The sequence below is a fragment of the Myotis davidii genome, unplaced genomic scaffold, assembly GCF_000327345.1.
Source record: "Myotis davidii unplaced genomic scaffold, ASM32734v1 scaffold391, whole genome shotgun sequence".
NCBI classification, from domain to species: domain Eukaryota; kingdom Metazoa; phylum Chordata; class Mammalia; order Chiroptera; family Vespertilionidae; genus Myotis; species Myotis davidii.
This window is the reverse complement of record NW_006284336.1, coordinates 3,458,412-3,465,851: the sequence shown is the minus strand read 5'-3', so window position 1 is coordinate 3,465,851 and position 7,440 is coordinate 3,458,412. Positions and strand designations below refer to the sequence as shown.

The 7,440-nt window shown below is 41.1% G+C and overlaps 1 pseudogene; it reads right to left on the bottom strand.

Moving 5' to 3' along the window:
- Positions 1-5,320: 5,320 nt before the first annotated feature.
- LOC107184476 overlaps positions 5,321-7,440 on the bottom strand; it is a 2,595-nt pseudogene continuing 475 nt past the window's right edge.

The window sequence follows — 7,440 nt, the reverse complement described above, 5'->3', positions numbered from 1 at the left end:
ATATAGTCAAACACTGCTGCAGTTAAATATTTTACCCTTTGTTCTCCCTGCATGATCTACAATAATAATCTGCTTTGTGTTGATATTTACTGCTGTGTTGCTGACAGTTACCTGAAAGAGAAGTTGGGGTGCTTCACTGGGCTGGAAAAAGTTTAGCTAAATCAGAAAGCAGGTCTAATTAAGCAAGTTTATTCTCGATATATAAAAGACTAAGTTGACTCACGCATGCATGATACATACAAAGCTCTCGCTTGTGCCAATCATTTGGGTGTTTTGATCTGTCAGTGTTGATCTTGAATTTGGTTGACAATTCTATTATAGAGAAATAGCAGTCTTAAAATATTTCTTCTAATTAATTTCCTTTCAATGTGCACAAATTCATGCACTGGGCCACTAGTTTGGATATAAAATCAGCATGACTGACAAAGTAGGGGGTATAAGAAAAGTCTAGGAGGTCTCAGGCATTTGATTTGTGCTTTCCTGCTGCTGATGCCCTGCCCTGCCCTGATGGGAGGGGGTACAGGAGAGGTGTGGTGTGAAGTGCTGAGTTTGAGGTGTGTGGAGATGGCTTTTATTCTTCTGTGTACTCAAAGGTGGATCTTATCAGAGCCCCTGGATTGGAACAGATTTAGGAGACAGCAGCATGCAGATGAGAGCTAACAGCCTGTGGCCAGTGTCGTTAGTGGTCCGCGAGAGTTTTGTAGAGCAGAATGGAGTTTTTGGGCCACTTGATTTTTTAAATTATATAAGTACGACATTTTTATGGAACATTCAAACAATTTATAAGTTTTACAGAGCAAAAGGTATCCTTTATATCCCAGTGTCACGATTTCCTAGAAGTATCTATAATTGACAGTTGGGTGGAGCTTCTAGGCATTTACATTAATATATCAGGATAGGAGAGGGAGTCCCAGGTACAGAGGAGGAGCAGACATAGAGGTAGAATGCAAACCATAGTGAATGGTGCCACAGATTACCAAGGGGGTTACAGAGGAAGGAGTGTCACTGCATCAGAGCTGAAGTGGCAGTTGATTGGCCTCCTCTGTCTTCTGTAACCTTAGAGCCCTTTGGTGTTATAAGGAGTGGGTGGGAGCTGAAGTGGACCTGGAAGATATAAGCACATTTGAAAAGACTTGGCTCTGAAGGGAAGGACAGTGTAAGATTGAGAGAAGGTCTTACAAAGTCAAAAGAAAATGGAGAGTGCCACTTGGAAATGGCCATATTTTGAAAGAATGTCAGGAAAGAAGGAGGGATTAATTTATTGAGCAGAATATTTGAGGACGCAGAAATGGATGAGATTCAGGGCCCATTGTGACGGTGATAATGCTTTTTCTAGAAAACAAATTAGAAACTGAAAACTTGAAGCACTGTAGAACATGCAGAATATTCTTTTCAGAGAGTGGTAAATGCCTGTTTGTGCAGAATGTAATGCTGTTTCTTCTACAAAAAATTAAGAGCAAGGCTCTCTTTCTGCTCTCTGAGGACCAAAATCAGATACACTGTGTTCACCAGTGATATGCCAGTAAATGTTTAATGACTGGCTTTCAAAAACAAAGGCACTAATTTGTAGCCTTTGCCATTTTTTAAAAACTGATTGTTAGGGAGGAAGGAAGAGAAACATCTATGTGAGAGTAGAACATCAATCAGCTGCCTCGTGCATGTTTCCCAATGGGCATCGAGCCTGCACGCTGGCAAGTGCCATGACCTGAAATCAACCAGCAACCCTTTGATCCACAGGACGATGCCCAACCAACTGAACCACGCAGGCCAGGTTGCATTTGCCATTTCTGTATTGTAACCTGGCAGCAGAGTTCAAGAGCTCAGACAGCGTCAGCCCTCTTTATAGTCACATTACCTTGATAGCCATCTCAAGAACTGTTGGGACCTGCAAAAATGGGCCTGGGCTTGTCTGTAAGTTGTTACCTAGCTGTATGACTTCTGACAGGGTGCTCAGTCTGGATTTTAACTCTTATTTTTAAAAGGAGATTGTTGGACTACTTTACTGTTTTGTTTACCACTGAATCCTTGTTATCTCAGTCCTAAGCTCTAAATAATCAGTAGAAGGTAACTTTGTGTGCAATAAAAGATGCTGTGACTGTAAAGGCAATTTGACCTGGGTTTTTGTCCTTTTGTGTCATTTTCTTTTAAATTTTCCACCCCATCTTGGTCTCAGCTTCCTGTCCTCCCCTCTCTCACTGCTGTAGGGTGCCGTCTTTACTAACATTGGTATATCACATCCCTCAAGAGTGTTGAGGCTAAATTGAAGCTCACAAAGTCCCTCTCAAAACTTCTCTCCTGCTCCTGTCTGGCCTTCCTCTCCAGACAAACCTCAATGCTGCCAGGGAAACACCGCGCACACTATTGCTCAGGTCTTAATCTCTGAATACTCGAGGTGTTCTTAATCCCTGAAGAATAATATGCACACCCAAGACCTTGGCGGTATGAGGCCTGTCTGCCTTTTTAGATCCTTCTAGGAAGGGAGTTTGGGAAAGAGAAAGCTGGAGCATTGGGAGCAAGGGATAGAGTGGAATGAGGTGAGAGGAGAAAGGTGGGCAGGGGCCTTGGGAGCCACAGCAAGGAACTTAGATTTTATAAAGCTCTCTGTGGCTTACTGTTTTGTTTACCACTGAATCCTTGTTATCTATGTCCTAAGCTCTAAATAATCAGTAGGAGGTAACTTTGTTTGCAATAAAAGATGCTATGACTGTAAAGGCAATTTGACCTGGGTTTCTGTCCTTTTGTGTCATTTTCTTTTAAATTTTCCACCCCATCTTGGTCTCAGCTTCCTGTCCTCCCCTCTCTCACTGCTGTAGGGTGCCGTCTTTACTAACATTGGTATATCACATCCCTCAAGAGTGTTGAGGCTAAATTGAAGCTCACAAAGTCCCTCTCAAAACTTCTCTCCTGCTCCTGTCTGGCCTTCCTCTCCAGACAAACCTCAATGCTGCCAGGGAAACACCGGCGCACACTATTGCTCAGGTCTTACTCTCTGAATACTCGAGGTGTTAATCCCTGTAGAATAATATGCACACCCAAGACCTTGGTGGTATGAGGCCTGTCTGCCTTTTTAGATCCTTCTAGGAAGGGAGTTTGGGAAAGAGAAAGCTGGAGCATTGGGAGCAAGGGATAGAGTGGAATGAGGTGAGAGGAGAAAGGTGGGCAGGGGCCTTGGGAGCCACAGCAAGGAACTTAGATTTTATAAAGCTCTCTGTGGCTGCTGGGTGAAGAATAGTTATGGTTAAACTAATTCAACCCAAGTTTAGTTACTTAAAAATTTTTAAGCCTTAGGTTCCAAATCTGTTAATGACAGATAATATCAGTACTTATCACGTAGGTTTGCTGTGAGGATTAGTTAAGATAATGTATGTAAAGCTTTTAGAAAATTAACTGGCACAAAGTAAAGGCCCACTCAGTGTTGTTCTTTATGAGTGCATCCAAATCAGAGTATTGGAAACAATGCCTACAATTTAGTAGAATGCATCAAATCACTTGGGGTGGTCTGTTTGGGCAGGGCCCCAGCACAGGGCATGGGGATTCAAGGGTAAGGAGCTTAGAATGAGGAAAAGGGAAGGGCCTGGCTGCTAGGCCTTAGAAACTCACCATTCCCTCGCTCCCTGTACATCCTTTCTTTTCTAGAATAAGCAAGTCCCGTTGCCCAGCTGTCTGCATTTCTTTTTTTATTTTGTTAATCCTCACCTAAGGGTATTTTTTCCATTGATTTTTAGAGAATCTGAAAGGGAGAGAATTTGGATGGGAGAGAGAGAGTGAAACATCAATGTGAAAGACAGATGATTGATTGCCTTCTGCAAGCATCCCAGCTTGGCGGGCGATCAAACCTGCAACCCAGATACATACCCTTGACCAGAAATCGAACCCAAGACCCTTTGGTGTGTGAGCCAACACTCTAACCACTGAACAATAGGCCAGGGCTGTCTGCATTTCTTTCCATTGTCATATCATGACCTGGTTTAGGTAATGTTTCCAGTCTCACCTACTGTTCCCAGCCCTCTGTGGATCAAAGTGAAATCTTTCTAGATCAGAGTTTTCTCTCTAGAGCAAGCACACTTTCCTCCTGGTGATTTCTCTCTCTCTCTCTCTCTCTCTCTCTCTCTCTCTCTCTCTCTCTCGTTTTCTTTTAATTTATTAGTTATTGCCACTTGTAACTGAGAGCACTTCCCTGAGATGGCTTTTGTACTGAAGTTTTTGAGAACGGTTCCTATTGGTGATATGTTATATTGAGGAAGTGTTGATGGGACATACTGTAATATTGAATATGACAGCAAAATCTTAACTCTAGAGCAAAGCCATTATGAAATTCTCAGGACATTTGCCTTCTACCACTCTGCAGGGTAGAGAACTCAGAAAGTGAGGCATTCTGTATAGAGCTTTAGACCTATTTCCCAATATTCCCACAGTGCACAAGGGTTCCCTTTTCTCCACATCCTCGCCAACACTTACTATCTCTTGGCTTCTTGATGGTAGCCGTTTTAATGGGTGTGAGGTGATATTTCATTGTGATTTTGATTTGCATTTCTCTGATGGTTCATGATATTGAGCATTTTTTTCATGTACCCGTTGGCCATTTGTATGTCTTCTTTGGAGAAATATTTATTCAGTTCTTCTGCCCACTTTTAAAAACCAGGTTTTATTGTTCTTGAGTTGTAGGAATTCCTACAACTATATATTTTGATACTAACCTCTTATCAGACATATGGTTTGCAAATATTTTTTCCAATTCTGTACATTGCCTTTCACTTTGTTGATTATTTCTTTTGCTTTGCAAAATCTGTTTAGTTCGGTGTAGTCCCACTTGTTTTTGCTTCTGTTGCTTGTACTTTTGGTGTCATATGCAAAAAATGGTTGCCAGGACCAATGTCAAGGAGCCTTTTCCTTACATTTCTTCCCCTAGGAGTTTTACAGCTTTGGGTCTTTAAGTTTTAATTTGTTTTGTGTTCATTTTTGTGAGTGGTGCTAGAATAAGAGACTTAAAACACATAAGAACCAAATGCAATGTATGAATCTTGTTGGATTCTGATGGGACTAAATCAACTGAAAAAAGACATTTGGGACAGTTGGAGAAATTTGAGTATGATTGGGTTTCAGATGATGTTAAGAGATTACTGTAATTTTATTAAGTGTGATATGACATTGCCATTATGTTTAAAAAGGTGTCCTTATCTGTTAAAAATGCATTATTGAAATATTCACAGGGGTAGTGATAGACATGTGAGGTTTACCTTAAAATACCAGGAAACAAAGTGAGTATAGGGGGATTAGATAAAACAAGATTGACCATGAGCTGATACCTGTTGAAAATAGTTTATAAGGATGTATTATACTTTCCTTTCTTCTTTAATGAATATTTGAGAGTTTCCATAATAAATTTTTTTTTAAAGTTCTGGATTTTTTTTTTTTTAAGAATAAACACCTTTATTACATAAGTTAAGGTAGGGGGGGAAGAGGATTTCTGGGCCTTGATTTTCCTCAGATAGAACTACAGCTCCTAGCCCCCGAGCATATAGCCATCTGCTTGGCCACACTGGCCTGGTCTTGAAGCAATGCATGCAAGAAGCTTGCCCTGTTGGAACTGCTCCTCAAGAAGATTGCTGATTTTGGCATTCCTTTTCCTTTTATTGTATTTCTTCTGAATTTTCTCTGATCGTTTTTGTTTAAAATATCTTCCTCCTCAGGAGTCACCTTGGCCCCCTTCTTGCAGTCCAGGGGCAGTGCTTATTGGGACTGTACCACTGTCAGTACCGTGTGCTGTCAATGAGCATGATGCAGTTCTTTACTAGGGTCTTGGTGTGGACCAGTTCATTGTTGGATGCATTGTAGGTAACATCAATAATCCTTGTTTTGCCGTACAACACTCTGAGCCCCAAGAGAAGTTGCCCACATCCAGCCTCAAGGCTCGGTACTTCTTGTTGCCTCCCCGCACTCTGTTTGTATGCGGCGGGATCCAATCTTAGCGTTGCAGCAGGGCCTCCCAGCTCATATTTTCACTTTTTGTGGTAGGGTTTTCTCTTGCCCTAGGTCTTGCTGCGCTTGTGGCAGTTGTCCCGAGAGATACCCATGGCTTGGCACTGGCTGGAAAGCGAGCCCTAGATCCTTAAAGTCCAGAAGCAATTTCATCTAGAAATTTAACTTGTCATGAATATGTACTCTTCTAAGAAGAGGACTCAGAACTATTTGTTGTTTCATTCCTAAATGCTTAATGTTTATTTTGATCTTTGTGACTAAAAGGGCTCTGGGTTCTTCTGCTAACGACAAAGGGCAGCCTTTAAAAAAAATGAATATTGATAATAGAAATGCTGGGAGCAGAATAGAAATATGTTCAAAATAAGATATATATGCCCACATTGAAGTTTACTCACTACTATTTTGAAGGCTTTTTTTTTTTTTCACCCTAGGTCCTTATTTTCCATGACAAATTCACATAAATCCACAATGTCTATTTTAGATTTTGTTGAGAGTCAGAATATTAGCATGGTCAGGAGTTTGGAATCAGGCAGACTTATATTCAAATATCCCAACACTGTGACCTGTGAACTGTAGTGATGGAGGATTTACTTAAATTTACTTAAACTCGCAGAACCTAAATTTCTTCAACTGTGAGGGGCTAATTTTAGTACCCGTCTCATAGCATTATGATTAGAATTAAATGGTTACACTCACATGTGAGATTTAAATTATGTTCTTGGGATACTATGAATATCCAGCGAATCGTGTGTGTGTGTGTGTGTGTGTGTGTGTGTGTTAGAAAACCACTAGAAACTTAAGAATATGGCCATATGAAGACAAATGCCTTTTGTCTGCCTTTAAAACCCCTTCTCAATCATGATATATAACCAACTGTGTCAGAATAAGGAATTCAATCTTCTGCAAGTCGTCTTATACGCCAGCAAATACGGTATATTTCTGGAGTTGAGCATTCAGAAGTGCAATTCCAAATATTTGTTTTCTTTCCTTTGAACTTGATTTGTCTTCTCAACCTCCCTGCCGGAAGCCGGTCCATCCTTGCTGCTTGACATAGTCGCTGCAGGAAAGAAACATCTGCACAGCATATGTTTCAAGGGACCTGGCGTATATAGCATACTGTTCTTAATATGTTTGCTCCCCTTAGCGCTGTGTGTTTTAACCAAGGTCACCTCTCCGAGAAAGGTTGTTTCCCCAGGTAGGAATTTTTCCCTGAAGTCAGGGAGGGGATGCCTCTCCTAGAAAGGTTGTTTCCCCAGGTCGGAATTTTTCTGAAGTCGGGGGGAGGGGATGAAACTCCTTAACTAAGTGCCAGGCTGGTAGTTACTCACTTTAACTACAAACAATCACGCTTAAACTACATAATCTTTACTCCCCGGAATGGAGATAAGAAACACCCTAACCTTTGCAATAAAAATTGACAGGATTAAAATCAACTGGTATAAATACAGATGTAACAAGACA